This window comes from Anser brachyrhynchus (genome assembly GCF_964034855.1).
Source record: "Anser brachyrhynchus genome assembly, chromosome: 10".
Taxonomy (NCBI): Eukaryota; Metazoa; Chordata; class Aves; order Anseriformes; family Anatidae; genus Anser; species Anser brachyrhynchus.
The window spans coordinates 12227053-12249378 of record NC_137705.1 but is presented as its reverse complement, the minus strand read 5'-3'; the positions used below and the strand labels follow the sequence as shown (position 1 = coordinate 12249378).

The window sequence follows — 22326 nt, the reverse complement described above, 5'->3', positions numbered from 1 at the left end:
GGGGACAGTGTAGGGGAAAAATACTATAAGCACAGCACAAGGCATGCCCATCATAACCAGCCAAACAGCAGCTTAGTCCTATAGAACTAGAGCAGTCCTGAGGTGGCTCTGACAGAGGAAGAAAAAAAAGACACAAATGCTTCAACAACACTCCCCTGCCCCCCTAAGCAACAGAACTTCTCACAACACAAAAAACCACAGTTGTCCACCCTTGCCTATTTGTATGGGAAGTGGGAGCCTCGGATCTTGGACATGGAGCTGACAGGCAGCATAAGGAAGGAGAGGGAGGCAAGATATGTGGCTGAGGAATTTGCAGCCTTCGAGTTCCCTTTCTCCCACCTCCTCCTCTCGCAGGAAATGAAAGAAACCTCTTTTGTGGAAGGAGGGTGGTAGGTGTGCAGGCGTGAGTGTGTGCTGGGGAGCAGCCTGGCCTTGTGGGCTCCTTCCCAGCATGGGAGCACGTGTGCAGGGGTGTGTGCTTGCACACACGTGTGCACAGTTACGCTGAAGCGCTTGGGGCCGGCCCAGGGCTGTTTCTCAGAAGTCTCCTCATGCGTGTCTGACAAGGTGGATCAGGCAACGGAAGCGGTGAAACCACCACCATGCCCAGGCCCCAAATGACTGCCTTTTCTCTTTTTTCTTTTTTTTTTTTTCCTCTCTGTAAAGCAGCCCCCCCAGTTCTTCCTCCTTTCCTCCCCTGCCCTGCCCTGCTGAACCACAGTGTCAGAGCAGCAGAACATGACGCTGGAGGAGAGCAAAGGGCGCTAACAACAAAGGTGGCTGCTCCAAAGAGTGATGCCAAGGGGCAAGGCCAGTAAAATGGCCTGAGCACAGTCCGCAGTAGGCAGCCGGTCCCTATCTCCTTTGGGACCTGCCTGACACCAGGGAGGGAGACCCTCAGGAGGAAAGGCAGCCGTCCATCACCCCTCATAAAACTTTCTTCCTGCTGCCATCCTGCTGTCAAAGCAGCATGGCCCATGCCTCCGTGGAGGCTCAGGCCTGGGGAAGATGGCAGGGAGGACAAAGGGAGCTGGTAGTGGGGTAAAAATGGTCAGTTTGGTTTTCCTTCTTCCCTCATCAATCCACAGTTAGCTGGTTGCCCGCTCTGCATGAGCAGTGTGGGCCAAGAGGCAATGTCCCACCAGCTGGGACAAGTTCACCTGCAACTCTTTGCCAAGGGCTCTCTTTTATACCCCATTTCCACAAAAAGGGTGACAAAAGAAGGGCTGTTCATCACCATTCCCAGCCACCAAATCACACACAGCATACCTGCACGGCTGGCAGCTGCTCCTCAGGGTGCCCACGCGGGGTTTGGAGAAGGGAAAGCATGGCTGCAGACACCACTTCTGTTTACAGCTCTTTGTTAGCAGCAAAGCTTTCCTCTCACCGTGTTCATTCCTGATGCAGGGGATATCAGTGGACCAAGTAGCAAAAGCGTGGCCAAAGTCCTCTTCTTCTCCAGCCTAAAATGGCGGCTGAGTTAGGCTATGTCTGCCCTGTGATGGCAGACGGGCCTCCACCGTCCCCCACACGCTCTCTCACCTCTCTGGCACCTTTCCCTGAGGTAAATACACTGGAACTGCACCATGTGCTGCAAATTTCCTCCTCCCATAGAGGAAGAAAAACCGGGATGTTATAAAAGGCCCAAACTCTGAAGGTGGTTTTGGCACTGAGATTTGAGATCACCTTCCTTATAGAGCTGAGCCCACGTTCAGTCCTGCTAATTTTGGGGCACTACTGGGTCAAAAATAAACCTTACACAAAATAAAATGAGATGTAATTTTTACTTTCCACATTTCCTGTAGAACAAAAGGTGTTGGGTGAAAGAAGGTAACTGCTTGAGAATGTGGGAATCTCCAGAGTGAGAAGGACAAATTCAATATTGCAAAAGAATGGTGTAGTGCCAAAGGAAAAAGGCAAATGCATTGAGAGGAATTTAGAAATAGAGCAAGTAACGTGCCACATGAGACTGTCCTGAAATCTACCCGGGTGTAAGGAAGATGGTATCCTTATATGGCACAAAAACTAAAGTGGGAGAGAAAAAGAAGAGTAAATAAAGAAGAAGAATGCAAGAAATAAGAGTGTGTAAAGCCCACTCAGAGATCTAAGGATTAAAAAGAAAACCTTTAGTAGAAATGGAAAACAGGGAGGCAACCAAACAAGAATATTCAGTCAGTTAAGGCTTGCAGGGAAAAGATAAGGGCAGCAAAAATGCAGAATGAGTTAATTATAGCCAAAGGGATTAAGGAAAATAAGAGGCCTTCACAAATATATCAGGGGAAACAGAAACACTAGGTAGAAGGTGGGTCCATTAATAATAGGTCAGAGTAGGGAAGGAAAATAATGGAACAAGGGGACAAATCATGCCAACAGCAGTGTGGGCATCTTCCTGTTACTAGCTGGCCAGAGACCTCCACACCAGCGTGACGAGTCTCTGTTGGCTGAGGCAGGTTTCAGGGCAGAGACTCCCCATCCACAAGGACACATCCGAGCTGGGTGTGGAAATCTGCCACGAACCTCCCCATGCAGCACCTGACACCTTCCCTGCAGAAATCAATATGAATATTTTCAGTGATTTAATTGCCTCAGCTAAGCTGGGCTGATACATTAAAACAGCGGGGGATGATGGAGGAGAAACTGCCTGGCTTTCTGTGGTGTAGGAGGCTGGAGGCAGCACATGCACCAAGGTTAAGCTGCATACATGGTGCAGTGGCCTTGCTAAAACACACCAGTGGATGATAGATAGACTGACCAGCTAACTATGGCCTTTTCATCGACTCTTGTGGCCTTAGCTGGATTATTTCCTCTTTGTCTGCCATGGTCAACACTCCCCCACTCCCCCCGAAAACACGAGAATAACACCCAACAAATCCCTTGGGGCTGGAAGCAGGGATCGGCATGCATTAGGACTCTGTAAAACTTGCATTTCACTGACTCCTGAGCCAAATTCTAACCTTTTAAGAAAGTTTGCGCAAGGGTTGTAAGTATTTCAGATATGCACACATTCCTGCCATCAGGATTTTGGCTTTCTACCACTCCAGAAATAAAGTTTGGCTCCAAATCCCAGGTTTCCCTCTCAGTTCCTATACAAACAGGAGGCTCAGTTAGGAAAACTACAGAGTAATTATGTTTTCTCAAAGTCGAAAAAAAAAAAAAAAAAGCCATCAGAAGAGATAGAAACTATTTCGCCCTGCTCTTCCGCAGGCAGGGGGAACTCCATCAGTCTCCTGCCTGCCTGCCTGTGGGCACGCTTTGCATACTGGAGGCTTTCCTGGAACCAGACCCCTCAGGCACCCTCCAGCCCCCATCTGCCAGGGAGTCACACAGGGAAACAAAGGGCCAGCGCCTTTGTGGCAGGAGACAAGGTGCCAACCTGCCTGTCTCTGTTTACCAAAGGGAGGGATGTTAGCTGGGTGCGAATGGGGGGCTGGGACCATCGCGGGGCGGGGGCCATTTGTCCTCCATTCCCGGCTCTCAGGCGCTTTCCCCTCCCTTCCGCCACTTGGGCTGTCTCCCTCTGATTTTCAAGTCTTGTTTTTTTGAAATGCTTTAGGTAGTTAGTTAGCAGGCTGTTGACTAGAGAATAAAAATTTTTACATTTTAAAATAAGGCTCTATTTCTGCAAGGGAATGCAGGGAACAGCCTTAATGCCTAAATTCCTGCGAGCTGATTCCCTACAGCTCCGTCCACCACAGATACAGGGTGCTTTGGCCCATGGATCACCCCGTGGTAAGGTGGATGCACATACACAACCCATACCTTGTCCTTTACTCAGTGCCTGCCTTTTCCTGCCTCCCTACCATGCCTCCTGCAGAGAGCAGGCAGCGAGGAGATGCTCGGCGCCAAGTCCTAGGACAGGCCTGGCAGTTAGCTCAGTAACTGAGCCATGCCAACAAACACTGCTTTGGGGATGACGGCTGACAACTGACAGTTTGCACCAGCCTGATTTTCTCCCAAGATGTATCCCTGCGTGATGCTGAACAGCAGCATGCCCCTCACATGCACACGTTTGCACACTTAAATGGACAAACCCAGCCAGCTCAGCATATGGCTCTGTAGGATGGACACTGACCCTGGAGATGCCTTCTGCATTCACCCTACTTACCTTGAAGTCCCCACAAATGACAAAAACACCCCCACCCACCCCTCATTTTACCTGTGTTGCACATTTCAGGGTGAAGACAGCGCTCTCCATCTCCCTGCTGCCTCTTTACACTTTCAGCCCAAGTATGTAAAACTGCACAAGGGGAGGTTAAAATAACAGCAGACCATAGTAAAATAAAGGGAATATACTGACCTTTATAGGTCTTCCCTTTCCACCACTGGTGCTTTTGCTAGCATGATCTCTATCGGGTGTTAATGTTAGTGGGACTCTCCAGGGAGATGCCAAGCAGGAGATCAGAGGAACTATAATGAATAAAAATATATGCCATCGTTTGGTATTGCGCCCTGAAGCTGAGGAATGATACATAGGTGATGCTGAGTGCTGCCTTTATAGGCAGGTAAACACATTCCCCCCTTTCTTGTCCCTTCCTGGAGCAGGGCAGGGTTTGCTGGCTCCCAGTCTGTTCCTGCCCTGTACAGAGCCTTGCTGCAGCCGACCTAACTCCCCTTTATTCCTCTTCTCCTTCTGAGCACCCCTCCTGTCTCTCTCCCAGCTGCACAGGAATCAGTTTGTAAAATCCAGCCAGCAGGAGAGGTGTTGTCACAGGGAGGGAACCCAAGCCAAGAAGCATCAGCACCAAAAGAAGCAGCCGTGGCGGAAGGCAGCACTTTGAATGATCTCATGAATCAGCCATGACATTATCTGCAGTGAAATGCCTGGGAAGGGGTTTCCCATGTCCTACCCTGACCTGGAAGGCTGACTCCACAGGGGCCTGAAGGGCATTTTGATTGCCAAAGACAAAGGCTAAATCAGGAGGAAATGATATTTTATTTAACCTCTGCGTCGGGGTGGGGGCCTGAGGGGAGGGCAGAGGCAGGGGGGTGGTGACAGAGGCGTGGGGATAATACTGGGGGATTCACAACAGATAACTCCCTAACATATGGGCTTTCACTGAAGCACATGTCCCACCGAAAAGCCAATTTCCCTCCACATGCTGTCAGTCGCTGCCGGGGAAGCCTGCTCCGTCAGGGCTGCGCTCTGCCATACAACGCGCTGGTTGGTGCCAATATGGAATTTCCTTTCGGGAAAGGGCTACAATAATTGTCTCTCCTATTTACTCAGCTCTTTCCAGACAATGTACCAGAGGCTGGAGCCCTTATACAAGCAAAGCTCCCAGGGACACCCTGACTTGGCTTCAATGTCAGCTGGGGCTCTGAGTGCTGGTGTGGGATCAGGCTGCGGGACCGCAGACCTGTTGGGGCAGGGACCCAGCTCTCCCAAAGGTGCCCCATTCCCAAAGTGCAGAAGAAACCAACATCAAAAGTGCTCAGGAGTGGTGGGGTGGGGTGGGCTTACCTCCTATTTACAAGGTATTAGAGCTACAAAGGCTTTAAATATTTCCCTGATGTAACGTTCCTGCAGGAAGTTGCTGGAGATGTCCTAAGGACCTGTGTGATCAGGTGGGTAGCTGGGTGGAGAAGGGCTCTGTAGCCTGGAGGGATGGGAGCCAGGGCAGGGGAATGCAACAGTGCCTGGAAGGGAAGGTGGTGGGCTTTATGCAACAATGCCCTGAAGGAGAGGTGGGGGCCACTGCCGTGCAGTACAACCTGTGGTGCCAGCAAGGTGACACCGTGGTGGTGGAGACCATTCCAGTCTTCCCCTGATGAGCTGGGGAGCCCTGCTCCCAGCGCAGGGAAGATAACGTGCATACCTGAACATCGCCAGTTCCGTGAAGCTCAGCCTTCCCACCACTGGTCCTTTCTCCATTTCAGCCAACCCTGAGTTGCAAGGAGGGTGGATCCGAGAACCAGAGGTGTTAGAAATGGTGAAGACCTCCACTCCGGATTATTTTCTTGTATTTCATCAGATCAAGTAGGCATACAATGGCATTTTATCCCCTTTGAAGGTGGTTTCCATACCTCTCGTACACCCAGGAACAGGTTGTATTTTGCCAGATCTGTTTTCACCATTAAGTAGAAAATAGTCATGGATACCAACATGAATTTTTACAAGTGCAAAGGACTTAAAAGAGACACCCCCTCCCATCTTCCCACAGTACCAAAATATCACACGTCAAAGATCCTCATGGTGAGAGCTGAATTCCCCCTTCATGCAAAGTTCAAGGACTGAGGCTTGTTCCAAGCGTTTCTATTTCAGACACTTGGTCTTTGACCAAATCATCTCATTTCAGGCCTGTGCCGAAGACCTGAGGACCATATTTGTTTGCATTCCCCTTGCACTCAGGGGCCCAACCACAGCCCCCCGTGCTAGGAGTTTTACAAAGGCAACACGAAACTGCAGCCTGTCCTGGGCATGTTCCCCCAGATATGTGGTTCCTTGGAGGTCCTGGCTAATGCAGGGCAGGTTAGGCGCACACCAGTTCTCCAGATTTGCCGTGCAGGGAACCCACAGCACAAGTTTATCTGTGGGGAGCATGACCCAAAGTGTCAAAACAGGGCCTTTTACATTTTCCACTGCCACCAAACCTGTTTGACTGAATTGCAGGTTAAAAAGGCATTGTGTCTGTAATTGTTGGGCTTTAGAGAGCATGTCTTTTCCTTTAATGAAATACCTTGCTCATTCCATTCGAAAAGGAACCAAAGACTTCTCAGGTTTATGATAAAGTTGTAAAAAATTTTATTTACCCCATATTTCCTGCTGGGTTATTTACGAGGCATTTTGTCAGCTCTCATAAAACTGCCTAGTAAAATATATTTTCTTACAAAAAAAATAAAATCATTTGTGTGGAACATCTTGAGAGCAGCGAGGACAGAGTTAATGGGATACACACACGTTCCGACCCTGGGAGAAAACAAAACAGAACGAAAGCCAGGCATTGTTGTGCTGTATTAGTTAATAATAGCTTTAGAGCTAAAATCCTGCTCCCACTGATGTTACTGGAAGTTGGTCCTTAATATAAAGTAATCAGAGAACCAGCTGCCATGGAATGCCGAGCCCCAAAATGAACCTGAAATGCACCAGAGCACCTAGAAAACACACTTCTCCTCTTGGGATTTCACAAGAAACACCAGCTCAAGACCTTTTTCTTTAAAATATAGTGGCTTGGATTTATGTAACTCAAGGGTGGATTGAAATTGCTACTCTGAGCTTGAACCCAAGGTCAGCTGATTGTTAATACAATCATTTTTACCTAGATAAGCTTCAAGATGCAAGAAATGAAGCTCCTTGACACAAACCTGAACACAATCCCATTGTGGTAGCTGCTGTCAAACAAACAGCCTAGGCAGGGGAGAAGCACGACCCACCCGCGCCAGGCACAGCTGGGGTAACTTGCCTCTCTCGGAGCACAGCTTTTTGGTTGTGTCACATGTTTGCATCTGCTCAGTTCTCCATGGTCTAAACTCTTGCATTTTCTATCTCCCAGCGGTGCTGACGTTCCCCAGTCCCAGTGGGAACCCTGACACGCTAAGTTTGTGGTGCTGCATTACCCCTAGTACCCTTGGTTCAAGCATCACAGCTTGAGCCCCGCCACGCTTACCACTTGCAGATAGGCTGGGCACAGGTAAATTTTCCTTCCCATGTGACCAACGTGGCCTGGCTCACACAGGAGCACAGCAATGGTATTCTAGCTGGAAGGCACCAGGTGTATAAAGGAAGCAAGGAAACAATGAATAAAAGACAAAAGAAAAGAGCCAGGGAGGGTTGCTTTTAAAACAACAGCAGCTAGATGCTGGGAAGTGGTCGGAGGGCTTTTGTTCGGTGCCTGCACAGCACTTAGCACAACACAACCTCTGTACAGCCCAGCTCCTTGCTCCCGCTGCTGTGCAGAAGTAAAGGAGCCACAGCAGAGAACGGGAAACAGGCAAGGAGCCAGGTTTGGAAAGGTATTTAAGTGTATAAAGGCGCAGGGGGATATTTATTTACGGATGCTGGTAGAGGTCCTGTTTCCTGTGGGAGCCAAAGGGCATTAGGCTCACAGCTCCAGCGCGTTATTGGTGCCACCAGGTGTTGTCTGTGTCTTTAGGTAGGGCTGCTTTACCACTCCTCTCAACAAGGCTTGTTTTTAAAAAACACTTGTACTGTGGGGTTGTTCTGCTGTGTGTCCGTCTGCACAATGCCTCTCGCACAGCAGGGTCAGAAGGGGAAGGGGGGAGCTCCCTGATGAACTGAGCAGGGTGGCTCCTTGTGGAAGCACAGAACACGTTTGTAACACGAGGTGTACCATACCTGAGTGTTAACGGACAACTCAAACTGGCTGTGATTTTAACCAAACTGGACCAAACCTCCTCCTCCAGCTCAGCCCTGTTGGAAATGCCTGATACAACAAAAAATGAGCTCTACGACTACTACATACTGCCTAGGCTAAACTAAGGCCATTACAATAACCCAGCAAGCACATTAGAGACAGGCTCACCTGGAGTATTTGTCAGCTGTTAACAAAACACAGAGGAGCTCCGATTCAGGGCAGTCTGGAGAGATGTGTCTGAAGGCTCTCTGGGTGCGACGGAGCGTTGAGTAGGTGGAGATGGAGAAGGAAAGCCATTTCTATTCCAGATATCAAACAAGCTCTCAGGGAAATTCCTTCTACAGCTTAGTTCATTTAAAAAGAAAACACCTTTGCCTCCCCAGCTTTCAGGAGGTTTTGGCATCCCTTACAACCAGCACAGTCAGCCGGTCAGCCGTTCCAGAGTCAACAGCTTTGGTCAATGACTGACAAGGAAGGGCTGCTTTGCCTCAGCGCACCAGGGAGAAACCAGCAGACATGTGGCAGACGCCTTGTTTGCACTGGTGGGAATAATGCTTTCGAGTCAGCTTACGAAAGGTGAGCTGGCAGGATGTTAGCATACTGCACGCTCTGACAAACCCCTGGCGATGAGAGAGCAGCTGGCCTCCAGAGAGATCCGGCCCAGGGGAAGGTTCCCCCCCGTCCCACCAGACCGCTGCCACTAATGGGGTGAATTCCAAAATTAAAACTACAAAATGCATCTCCTGTGCTCCAGGCAGGCATCAGAACGTATGGCGATTAAGCTCGAAAGCTGGAACGGGGGTCGTCCTTCGGAGAGGAAACGTAAGTGGAGGCAGATAGCAGGGATGTGCAATAGCCCACGCAGAGGTCTCTGAAAAGCTGCCATTGACCGGGGTCCTTGTCAAATGTTTCCGGTCATACAAGCAGAGACGAGGCTTAGAGCTGCTTTTTTTTTTTTTTTTCCCTCCTCTTTTCAACAGGCTGTGTTATTTCTTTTCCCCGCTGCCAACTGGCATTGGCAACCGATCTATTTACACCAAAGACAAAGATACAGGCTGTCTGAAGCCAAGCAGGACCCTCATCTAGGGCACTCTCTGGAGCTATTTAATAAAGTTTAGAGAAGCATCCAGGCTTTTCCACCATAGTAGGAGAATATGAAATTCTTTAATTGTTTGTGTTTGAGTGAAACTCATATAAAAAGAGGATTTGGGATTCTGGGGAAGCTTTAGAGCTGAGTCTGACCTTAAGCTGTGTTTCTGCACGGCATCACACGCTCTCACACTGTGCTCCCAGCACCCACCCCAGGAGCAGCCCTCACTCACATCCCCTAAGACATCACGTCTTAGGCACATGGTCATCCCATACGAAGAACAAGATCTCTTGGGGCCTGCGTAACTTGGAGGAGGGCTGGGCCTCTTATGGGCAAACACACATTGCATCCCATCAGGGCTGTGTTCTCCAGCTTTGCACAAGTCACAGAGTTTAAATCCCTGATACTTCTGCTCTTGGGTTCTCCCCCCGCCCTGATTTGAGCACACCTGCAACATTTAACCTGTTCTTCTCTCACTGTACTCCACACACTCTTTATCAGAGTACTCCGACTTTTCCAACAAGCAGTGAAAGGAATAGACAACTCAAGTTTAGCATGTGGATTTAGCTCTGAATGACAGAAACTTCACAGGACATGCAATTTTCATCATTTGGTCCTCATTCCGGGTTGAAGTTCTGTCAGCCTGGCTGCTCTCTGTTAAGTTGGCTGGTATTTGGACCTGAACGTCTGACCTGCGTAAGATTCAACCTGAATTCAGAGCTAACAGTGACAACAAGAGATCTAGGAGTACAAGCAGAGCAGCCAACAGCCCAGAAGCGCACTGGAGATGAGAGGTGAAGCATGTGAATCTGGATTTCCTAAACCACAGATAACCTCGCTAATACTGCAGTCAGTCAGTGTGGCATCTCTCAATCTCGATAAAAAAAATGATTTTATTTTAATTGATAGATAAGGGGAACACTGGAGGCTGTTTTGATTTTTTCAGATCTTGAAAACTCTTCCCGGGTAGGAACTCTGCCTTCCACCCTTCTTCAACGTCACATTCCCAAGTCGCTCACACAGATGATGATGTGCATTTCCCTTTCAGCCTCCATGAGTTTTACATTCTAGATAACCAGAACTTTGAGCAGAAAACCTTGTCAAAGCTGTGGCACAAGCACAGGCTTGAAGGTAAAACACAGAACAATTTCTTTGGCTCAAAAGACTCCAAGACGCATGGCCACAAACACCATCTGGCACAGAGGAACTCTTACTGACAAGGAGACCATGCAACCAAACTGACAACAGAGAAAGAAAAAAGCATGACACGACTGATCTTTTCCCAATATGATCCTATTTCTACCTACTATATCTCTATGAGGAACACAATTAGAGACTGTGACACTTCAGGACGGGAAGAAAACAACTGAGAGAATATAACAGAGATCTATAAACGCTGAGTGACACTGTAAAGGTGAACCAGGAGCAACCATTTACTGCCTTTTCCAGCAGAGACAGGGAGTGGCTGGGGAAACAAGGAGGAGGAAGAGCTGGAGCAAACAGAAGGCAGGAGCTGGGCAGCATACACTGCAGCCTGGCCCCGTTGAGTCTCTGTTTTGAAAAATAATCCTAACAAGGGCTACCAGCCCTGATGAGGCCTGCTTGAACAAGCACCAAATCTCTGCACGCTTGTCTGAAGTGCAGGTCTGGTTGGTGACAGGGAACATTTGTGAGAGGTTCCCTCGGCTGTAAGAAAGACGGATGCTTTCAATCAACCCTAAAAATATTAATGTTAGCCTTTTTGTTTCCTAGACATGACATAAAAGTGGGTTATGTGCCTTCCACCTTCTGGCAATCCTGGACGGCAGCATTAAGCATGGCATAAACTGGTTCAAGTTCTCATGCTACAATACTGATTTTACCGCTAGTCATCATATGGCTTTACAAAAACCATCTAAGGGCTTGGCACATGAAGGGCTTCAAACCCAGCAACATCTAGGGGTCAGTGGTCTAAATTTGGCTCACTCTGTCAACCTCTAGGTGAGAATGACAGCCTTTGCCTCCTGGTATCTCAGGAGGGTGGGATCTGACCTAATACCACAGAAGTTTTGGGGTGCCCAGGTATTAATTGTGCATATTTGAGTCATGCTGAGCTGATTAACCCTCAGCTTTTCTGGGCAAGTTGGCAGAAGACAGAACTATCTGCAAACTGAGAAATGCAAACAAGCAGGAAAAAAGTTCAGTTTTGCATTATGAAAGAAAATGCAAATCTTTTTTTTTTTTTTTTTAGTTTCAGTGCCAGTCTTCCCTTTCTGATTTCTACACCTTCTGGCACAGGAATGAAACCAGTCTAATCTCAGTAACTGGCTAAGGAATGCTCGGGCTTTCTGAAGTCCCAGCCCACTTGGTTAGCTGCGTTTCTGAGACAGAGAAACAGCAATCTTTCTACTTGTAACATCAATAACACCAGTTATTCTCCCAAAGAATTATTATCAACAATTCCTTTGCTATATTTACAAAGAAGCAGGGCTATTCTTAGAGAAAACACTAAAAAAGCCATTTTATTTAGCTTTCTTGGCAGTTATACAAAAATGTAAGGAATGTAGTCAGTTAAAAACATCAAATCCCCAGCACGAGCCTATAAGAGCTTCCCTAATGCATATTTACAGTATAGAAAGCAAGCACTTTCCTGTTTTGTAGAACAAACAGGGAACCTTCTCTTTTCCTCCTAGCTGTTCCTGAAGACCAAACATTAAAGTTTGACACAGAATGCTGCTTTTAATGGTGCAGACTGTAAACTTTTAATGCCTAGAAAATGGGACTTTATACTACAGCCTTCTTTTCCTAAAAAGGAATCGGAGGCGAATTTTACTGCTGGTTTTAGGAAAGTTCTGAATTGGCAGCCCAGGGTATCCGAATACTCCTTCAGCCACAGCTTGGTGTGCCATGGCAGCACTCACTTCTTCTGTGCTGCTCCTCGCCCCGGCAAGGACGTGCAGCCCTGGGAGGGAGAGCTGCTTGGGTCCCACTGAGCTGCTGGTGGGACTGGGAAAAACACTGTGTTCCCATAGGGACCCGCTCAGTGCGGGGACACTGGGGTTTGGGAGCACACGCAGGGACCTCACTGCTGTTCCCATACATGCGGCAGCAGCTCAGGACGTTGCTCCAACCTCTTAGGACCCTTGGAAAACTTCTCTTTCTTAGGGGCATTACTTACTGCACAGGAAGGAGCCTGCGTGGCTTGTTGAGGTCACGGCTTTCCTGGTGACACTGAAAACAAACAAAAAAGACATGGGTTATTGCTCCAGGTTTTGAGGGGTGGTTAATGGGTTTGGCTCTTAGTGAAAATGGACGAGTGCTTCCAACGTTACTTATTCTGCACAAAACCCCCAATGGTTTCCAAATGGACATGACAATAGCTCCATTAAAGTATAGTCTGTTCCATAGGGAAATAAGGAAGCTCAAACCTTTGGGATTTCATAAATCAACTGCTATAGTCTACATAGTGTGATAAACAATCCTCCATGAATAGGGACACAGGTGTTCACCTTCTTCCAATTCTTCAGCTATAAGCCATAAAACTTTATTTTTGGCTTCCCTAAGCCTTCCTGTGTTGGAGATTTCCAGAGCCAACTTCAAATTAAAGATCGGAAAAGGCCCTAGATCCCATTCCCAACACTTCAAATGCTCTCAGGTGTCCGGGGCCAGAGGGAGACTGAAATCCTGCGGGGGTAGCATGTTCCCTGCAGGGTCAGGGCCTGGGGAGCAGTCGCTCCTTAGGGCAGGCAGTGCAACCCCAAGCAGGATTTCTATGGGTTGTTGGGATTTGTGCCGCAACCACTGGTTTTTCTTTCTGTTTCAGAGCCATCAGAAGCGAGCAAAGCTTCATCCAGAGAAAACCAGGCAAGAAAACGACCACACTTGAAGTGAGAGAGAGGAAACGAGAGCCTGGGCCCAGCCTCTGGCTCCCATCCCTTGCCATGTAACAGTTTCATCATTGTGCAAAGTGTCAATAAGACACCAACAGGGTAAACAATTGTCAGACAGATTTTCACAGAGCCAGTTGACTGGACCATGGCTGCTTTGTACACAATGCCAATGCAGTGTCGTTTCTAATGGGGGAATTTATACAGTGTAATTATGTCAGAATTTGCTCCAGGCTACACACTGTTGCATTATAAACCTGGCCATTGCCGTGCGATTAGTCAGAGCCTTAAATAACACCGAAAGTAATTATATCAAGCAAGTAGTTGTCAAAAGCTGATGAAGAAAAGTGGCGAATTCCAGCGCTTGCCACATACGGCCCCTGAAGGAGGTTAGCTAATGATGATGGCCTTCGTTGCTGGGGGGTTTGGTACCCGAGGCCACGTCCCCATCAGCTGACTCACAAAGCGTTTAAGGACCCGCACCGTTTGGCCCCTGTAATTACGCAGCAGAGAGGGCTTCTTTACGATAAGTCACGATAAGATTCCCGACGATTGGATTTAGATGCAGGCGATTGAAATGCAAAGAGCAGGGAGGCTGCCTCCCCCCGGCAGCACGGGGCCAAAGGGGCTTTGCATCAAAGAGACGTCCCCGGTGCTTGTGGGGCCAAGGTGGGCCGCAGGCAGCCCCTCACCAGCAGCCTGGGGGCTACAGGCTCCTTCGGGGCTGGTCTGGCAGCAGTGAGAGCCCCTTCTGCTGCTCCAGCCCTGCACGAACACGCTGCCGCATCGCCAGTGCCCTGTAAAAGTGAGGGCTCCATCCAGGAGGGACAGAAGAAGAAGGAGCAGAAGAAATCAGTGGATTAGGGGCGAGTAGATAGCAGGGTTATGCGATCCTTCTATTTTGCACTTCCCATCAGAGGAGCCCTAATCAGCTGGCATCGTTAGATCCCCGTTTCCCAGAGAGAAAATATAAATCCTCTGCTTTCCAAGTCATGCTGAGCTTCAGCCCTGTGAGGGGGACAAAGCTGGCTGATATCTCCCTCACTCTGGCCCTCGTCCCTCAGGGCTGTTACAAACTATTGGAGTTTGTAGCAGCTCTCCTGAGGGCTGTTACAATGGCTGGGAATCGCTGTCCTGCAGCATCGTTTGGCTTCGCTCACTCCTGCCTTGCTCTCTGTTACACAGGGTGTTCCCCCTTTGCTTTACCTTCTCTTTCCAGTAAATGCTCCGTCAGACCCAGAGCAATGCACGGAGGCTCTGTCCCTCAAGATCTCGTGGCATCCGAGGCATCTGAGATGTTGCAGCCAAATCACAGCCAGAAACACTGCTATTGCTCGTGCCTTACAGCATCTGAGGCTGAGACGCTCAAACAACTGTATGGACACACTTTTAGAAATGGACTGGAAAATTCGTGAGAAATCCCCTCTACTTCTGCTTCTACCTGGCCTGAAAAGCTACGCAGACCAGCAGCTACTTGTGGTATCCTGGTATTTCTGCTTTTGTCTGGGATGGGAATTAAACCAGGCACTAGATCGACAATAGAAATAACAGAATGGTGGAAGATTAGCCAAATCTTCAAATCTCAGAAAAAAAAAAATCTCTCATTGGTTTTATAAGCAGACAGTCAGAATACTTTTAATTTACTCCGTCCTGATTCCCCCGCCCCTTCCTTTGACCTAGTGAGATGGTGACTGAAGCCCTAGGCTGTGCCTCCTGTTTCGGCTGTAGCCACGCTCCGTGAAGAGGTGCGAGGGGCTCGTCCACATCTGCTGATCACAGCTCCCATCCAAAGGTTGTCACCTCTACTCGTCTGCCAGCATAACTATTTGTGTCATCACTTCCCCAGTTCCATCAAAATAGTCCTGCTTAGAGAAGATCTGAATTAAATAGGCTTTAAAATACAGAACCCCATGCGTTTTTGCTGGGACAGGACTAAGTGGAGAACTGTTGTTAAACAGCATGTTCAGGTCAACGCCTTGAGCACAAACCAGGAAAAATATACAACTTATATATATATATATATATATATATATGCATATATACGAACATTAACAAACTTTCCTCCGCGGTCCCTCTTTCCGTTCTGTTTCTCACCTGACTGTGCAGAGAATTGCCTCAATGTGTTGAGCTGGCATAAAGCTAACCCAACCAAAAATACTTTTTAAAATTTTATTTTATTTTTTTTGCCGCTGAGCATCCTGGGCAGGCTCTGAGCAGGATCAAGTGAGCCACAGCCCGGATACATTATTATAACAAGGTGTGTCTTTCTAGGTCTTAGTCTCAAAACCTGCATTGCCCAGCTGCTCTGAAAATAAAAGATGCTGTGGGCAACAGAGCAGGAATTGAACAGAGGTAAATTTGAGTTTCAAATGAGAGAAAGAAGGGGGTGGGGTGAAGAATGAAGGGTGGTGAGAAAAGAGGTGCCTTTTTTGAACAATGCACCAGTGTTTCATAGGACAGGATTTCTCCTGAGTTTCTTGAAGTCTGATAATTTTACATCCACTTCTGGATGTTAATTCCTGGTCATTTTAGCTCATGTCATCAACTGTTCTAATGGAGCCAACCCTGTAAAACTGCTCCTGTACTTATCAAATGTGCACTCACATACGTGCATACATTGCTTGTATCGACTGTGAAAAAGGAAGTCCAAACCAATACCCCGACAAAATTTTTCATCTGAGGTGCTTTGCCTCACTAAGCAGTATAAAAGAAGCAAATCTTAAGTGAAAAGTAAACCAATATGTGGCTGGCTGGCTTTGCTGTGATTTTCCTTCCGTGCCTCCATGGGCTGAACCACCAGGACATTCACCTTGGTTTTTTCACCTAGCAAAACGGGTAAACCTGAGCCAAGTGAGGCTTCCCACTGAGCTGCTTACCTGGATCTACTCCCCAGCACTGCTGGATGCTGGGTGTGGGATGCCTGTGTCCCAAACTGTGCTGCTGGGCTGTGGCTCTGGTGGCCTTCAGGCTAGTCCAGTCCTTCTGAGACAGCTCAGGGAAGATTTCAGGGCTCTCCCCACTTCTTCCAGCTCCCCTGCTTGAAGGAGAAAGAGAAGTAACTTTTCTTATGTCTCCAAGCTTCTAATAATAGTTGCAGAAGTCGCTGTGCTACAACAGTAAAAGGCAAGGCGAAACCCTGCTGCACAGGTCCTTGTGCTGGAAGGAGCAAGCAGAACAAAAGATAAGCCATAAACATGCACTTACGTAGGTGACCCACATCACAGCCCGGTGTGCCTCTTCCAAACAAGCCAGGTGGTGGTGACCAGGGCTCCCAGATGAGAGAAGGAGGTTGGTGTGGTCAGGATCTCTGGACCTAATGTTTTTGGTCCAGCGAGTGGCCCAAAGACCGGACCCTCAGACTGCACCCAACCCCGCAGGGCTCCCTCTGTACCGAGCCCCTCTGGTTCCTTCCTCCAGCAGTGTATGGCCCTGCTGTCACAGCTCTGCAGGGCAGCAAGCAAGACAAACCAGCCTCTGGCTCCAGGAGGTGACAAATTATTTTGGTCCCTTTGCTATGGAGTTGGAGGGAAGAGTTCCCAGCAAAGCAGAGGAAGCATCAGTTGATGCCAGGTGGACTTCAGGACCTTAATCCTCAGAGATCCCATCATGGCGCTATGAAGCCACAGAGAAGATGGATTCAGCCAAATACAGAAACAAGGACACAGCTTCCCTTTCATACTTGCCCTTCTTCAGCCATCTCTCTCATCTCTGCAACACTAAATCTCTCGTAGAGATGTCCGTGATTTTGGGGAGGAGAACTCCTTAGCCCAGCAAAACCAGCACTGGCAAATTGGGTGGAATAGGTTTTTAACTGGAAAACTGAGTGGCAAAAAGCCAGGTCTGCAGGCACAGGTGCATTCCTGCTCCCTCCTGAGCCTGGCAGCAATGCTCCGGGGGGATCCCACCTGTGCCTATCTCCAGTCCCGCAGCAAAACCTGAGTCAACTGTTGAGCTTGGAGGAGTGCGGGGACCTGGGAGGTGGCAGTGAGCATCCTCGTGGGGACAGCATGCCAGTGAGGGGACAGAGCTGGCCTGTGGTACAAGAAAAAATAATTGGAGAAAAATAATTACCTTCGCCCATACTCATACTCGCCTAACAAGTCCATTGAAGTGCCTTTGCCCTACCTCTTGAGATTTTCCAAAATCCTATTTGTGTTTTTGAGTGTTAAAAAAAAATGCAAACCGCCATCTGCAATGAACAAGACATGAAGCAGTAAGCGGGGCGGCCAGGCAGGATGAGCAGAAGGGATGCGCTAAGAGGAGGAGGAGAGCAAGGAAAAGGTGCACTGGAGGAAAAGGAGGAAAGATCAATGGATGGAGAAGGCTGTGGCACGGCAACGAAACCCTTGCAGCCACCACATCCTGAGAACTGCAGCCAGCACGGCTTGCTGCCGGTCCCCAGCCTGGTCCAACTGCAACAACATCTGTTACACTTGAGCTCTGCTCGGTTAGTGGCATGTTTGTTTAATTGTGGGCCCAGTTTGTTATTTTGCTTCCCATTAGGAAGCTGAAGAAAGAGGGGGAGGGTGTTTTCATTCTGGGGAGCGTTTCGCCAGGACAATGAGGTTTTTTTCCATGGCCTGGGTAGTCAGAACTAGCTGTACTGCTCCTCCGACAGGGCAGACGCCTCCGAAGCCCATTGTTCGACCTGATGCATTAAGGGCTCACACTTGTAATTTTGGCGCTGATCCCCTTCTCCCATTGTGTGAGCAGAATGGGCTGAAAAAGGAGAGTCTGTCCTCTTTATCTGGTTGCAAGGAAAGGAGGCAGCGGCTCCCCTGCCCGCCAAGGCTCTCGCTCTGCTCTGGCAGCTGGGAGGGATGGGGGGATGGCTTTGAAAGCGTCCCTGGTCACTCCCGGGAATGTTACCCAGCTTCCACTCTGCTGGAGCTCCTTGGCCTCCTACCAGCTTCCCCAAATTCATCACTGAGTATTCTGGAAAAATATGATTTTATTTTTTTTTAATATAAAAAAGGGCATTGTTGAAAGAGTTTTTTAGCGCTGGACTGACAGCCCTGAGACCCAATGGCTTCTGCTCCTCCACACACAGCGGTCAGAGCACGGAGGAACAAAATCCCATGCCGCCTTGCCCTACCAGTGAGGGGTAACCCGGATCACACCAACGCAGTGCTGTCAGAGGGCTTCCACGGCATGGACATCCCCTTCCTAGAGACTACTATCCCAACATGACGCTTTGGTTCTGTCCAAGCCTCCAGGAAGGTTTGGGCTTGGAAGAATTGCTGGAAGATGCAGGTGTGCCCTGTTGTGCTTGCCCTGTTTGAAGGCAGGGCAGAGGCTCAGCTTGCAGAGTCAGCACTGAGCACAGACCTATAAAACAGTCTGGCACGAAGGATGCTGAGACAGAAGCAGCGTGTCCTGGCAGCACTTCGGACAAAGGAGTGTCAGGAACACGGATAGGTTAAGTCTGTGTACAGCACAGTTCTCATTCTCCATCACTGCTCAAAACTGGAGACCCCAAGCCAAACCTGAACTCACAAGGAACGTTTCGGATGTCTGCCTAAAAACAAAACGAAAAACCTTTCCTTAAAACTATGGATGGTTTAAAAAAAATGAACCATTAAAAAAAAAATGAACCGAATATCAGAAGCTTAAATATAAACTTAGATTAGTAAACAGGCAATACAAACAAAGCCCCGACTCTACAAACATTTACATATGCAAGAATCCTGGGCACTCAGAGCTGGAGGGGAAGGATCGTGTGTCCGAACACCCTCACAGAGACCAGCATCTTTTCCTTGCTGGAGCTGCACACAGGCTGAGCTGGTACAAATCTCCCCTCTGCAGGGCAGAAACGCCACCTTAGCTTTTACTAGCCATGCTCACTCAATTTTCTGTACAATGCAAGATATAATTCGCTAACCGAGTCCGTGAGTGCTGCCCGCATGGATGCTTTAAGCCATGGAAGGCAAACTTATTTGGGATCTGGTACTAAAAATGATTTCACACGGCAGCTCCTGGCTGCTTGGGCACCAGCTTCGATCTCAGCTGGTGACATGAGGACCGTCAGCACAACAGCCCATGGTCAGAGGTTTGACAGCACTGTAACTTAACTCGATTTTAAGGTCTGCATGGAGCGAATATTAAAGCGAGGTCTCCGTGCTGCAGGGCTGGCGGAGCTGGGAGGCTCGGTTACAGAACAACCGTCCATTAGCGCAGGAGGCAGTGCAGATGCTATCTGGCTGCGGTATTATCCCTCACTGTTATAACTTCACTTTGGACAGTTAAGATCTTGATGACATTATGAGCGGGGCTAGGGGCAAGCTGTGGCCACAGCCGGATTAATAGCGCGCGGGGCCCGAGTCGGGACGTGCTGGTTCGTTTGCTCACCAGCAGAGCTGCTTTTTCTTACAGCTTTTCTCCCAGACTTTCCTATTCCTCCCTGGAGCTGCACCAGAGTGACATGCTTGCAAACCAACGCCCCAAAACGAGGTGGATTTAAGCAGAGTGGCCAAAGCCAAAGGACCACCAAAGCCAAGGCACCGCCAAGCCACATCCCGACCCGGTGGGATGGCAGCTGAGGGGCGGGCGGTGTTTGCTTAAGCTGGGGCTGGTCTCACGTTTTCGCAGTGATATGATAATTGCGTTTAGATAGCCCTGTCTCTCTCTGCTGGGCTTTTCACAGGGCTCTCCTGGCCCCCAGCAGGGCTCATTTAAAAGCGCCCCGCTCTCAATGACACGCCGCAGTGTTTTCAAAAAGAAACAACCAGCAGCGGCTCTCTGGAAAAATAACAAAGGGACCCAATTACAAGCAAATGTGTTGAAGGGTCCCAGGGCCGTCTGTGGGCAAATTAGGGCCAATTAAAGGTCAAAATGATTTAAGGTATAAGGACAAGAGAGGGAAGAGAAACAATTGGTCAGATTCCTGCACAGAATAAGTGTCTGCTGCTTGGTTTGAATAGGTCTTAATGCCCAAACGATGGAGAAACTTCAGAGCTGGGATTGTGCGTGATGTTTAAAGCGGGTGGTTCATGCTTTCTGTTTCATTTGTGGCTGGGAAAGTGCTCAGGGTGCTCAGAGCCAGCAGCCCACCCATATTTACAGAGGGCACCTCCGAGGAGCCCTGGCACACGGCAGCCACGCGGACCCGTGGCAGCAGCAAGGGGACACTTGTTTTTTGTCACCCACAAGCTGTCCTGCAGGCTTTTCTGGGGACACACGGTGCCGAGCCTTTACACACGCCTTCCTGCAAAGGTGGCTCGAAGCATGGGAACGGCCATAACCCTGAGGTTGGGAGGCTGAGGGGAAATGCTCGACCACATCATTTTTTTTGCAGTGTTAGAAGACTCTTTGGGCTGATGGTTTGGAAAATGTTTAAAAAGTCACACTCGGCTGAGGTGCACAGCCCCGGTGGGTGAAAACACCTTTCCCCTGCTGCACAGGCATCCAGGCAGGTGGAGAGGCATTGTTCCCTACCTGGGGGGAGCACAGCCCCCGCACTGAAACCTCAGCCCCCCATGCCCTCCTGGCCGAGACCACCTTCACCCACCTGTGGCAGCTGAAAGCTCGTCCAGAAATGGCCCAGCACGTGCATCTGCAGAGCAGGCTGGGGATTTCACATGGAGTTTCCTTCCAAGATCAGTCCTTCCACCCGCAGCCAGCACAAACGCCCCAGCAATGCTGCAATGAAAACAGCATGATAAATACTTTCACCAGAGCTATTTAAAACCAGAGAACATGCTCGTCCTGCTGCTTTCTGTTGGATTTCAAATGAAGACTATGGAGGAGATGGCTTTCTCATTGTCATTTTTTTCCAGAGACAAAGAAGCCTGGAGAAGGTCTGAACTTCTGACGGCTCCCCGCATCTCCCCCTGCTTCACCATGGGTGGTTTAACAGCCAGCACTGGAGAGCCATGCTGATGCTCAAAGAGCAAAAAGGCAAAGCAAGGGGCTCAATGCCTGGTGCAGGGGGCTAGCAGGGGGTGGCTGGACCCTGGCACACTGGGGTGGGCACTGTAGGGTTTGGATGAAAAAACCCACACTGATAGAATCAGGTCTCATTTCAGGATCACCCTCCCATCACTAAAGTAATGGGCAGACAGGCAGAAATTTAAAGAACTGAAGCACTTCTTTCTTTCTTTTTTTTTTTCTTCCCCCCTTTGCACACAAAGAACAGAGGGACAATGTGAAATAAAGTCACCTGCATTTTGATTTCATACATCCCTGGGTGAAGAAATGCTGAAATTTAGAGGGGAGGCTCTAGGCAAAAGAAGTCCTGATATAATGCACTGAATAGACCATGCTGCTGGTTGTTTTTTTTAAAAGAAGGCAGATAAAACCATCCAGGACAAAATGGCACCACCAATGCTTTTAGCCAGTTATTCATCATCCCATGACATCTTCAGCACTGCCTACCTGAACTGGTTGGAGACAGCTGATTATTGGTGACACATTTCCTTGCAGTCTTGCTTTGAAGAGAAAAAAAAAAAAGAAAGGCAGTTTAAACCCATTTTACAAATGGCATCCAGCCCTGTCCCATCTCATCCTGCCCCCTTCCTACCATCTCCAGCTGGAAAAAGAGACCATAAAGCAGTTTTGTGCAGTCACATGTAAATCCCCTGTCTCTGTTAAGGCGAGAGATTAGCCTGTTAACAAAGTTACCTTGTCACCTACTCCGCTTAATCCTTGCATTTCAAAGTGTAATTTTATTGAGCGCCTCGGAGCTGAAATCTGGTGTATGTTATTTATTTATTTATGCACTTTAATCGTTCCCTAAATTTTTTTTCTCCCTTCCTTCCTTAATTCACCTGGAGCTCAAAAAAATTTTTTTTTCTCCTGACCTTGCTGAAAACAGTGGCTTTTGGAGAGGCGGCGCCTCTGCCGTTTTTATTAATTCTAACGTATTTATTTAACCCTTCGAGGACTGAGGCAGCACAAGGGCCCCGTGCCCCCACCCTGCACCTCGCTGAGACAACAGTCAGCCGGTCTCCACCGAGTGCCGCGCGGCCAGGGTGCAGCGGGGTATCCCAGCCATAAATCTGTCAATACAAAGAGAACAGCACACACGCAAAAAATGCGGCTAAAACCAAGAAATGCAGCA

The 22326-nt window shown here is 48.8% G+C and overlaps 1 long non-coding RNA gene across 4 annotated transcripts; it reads right to left on the bottom strand.

Annotated features, from left to right (window-relative positions):
• Positions 1-1829: 1829 nt before the first annotated feature.
• Positions 1830-22037, bottom strand: LOC308200404. Of its 4 annotated transcripts, XR_013955603.1 has the most exons (7): positions 21642-22037; positions 20776-20906; positions 16145-16302; positions 8481-12612; positions 5817-6062; positions 4298-4407; positions 1830-2544 (listed from the first exon to the last, which is right to left on the bottom strand). It is a non-coding gene; the product is annotated as an uncharacterized lncRNA (long non-coding RNA). The 4 variants fall into 4 exon arrangements; XR_013955602.1 differs by having other exon boundaries at positions 4298-6062; XR_013955604.1 differs by lacking the exons at positions 1830-2544; positions 4298-4407; positions 5817-6062 and adding an exon at positions 6757-6907 and having other exon boundaries at positions 16145-16305.
• Between the last annotated feature and the right edge of the window lie 289 nt (positions 22038-22326).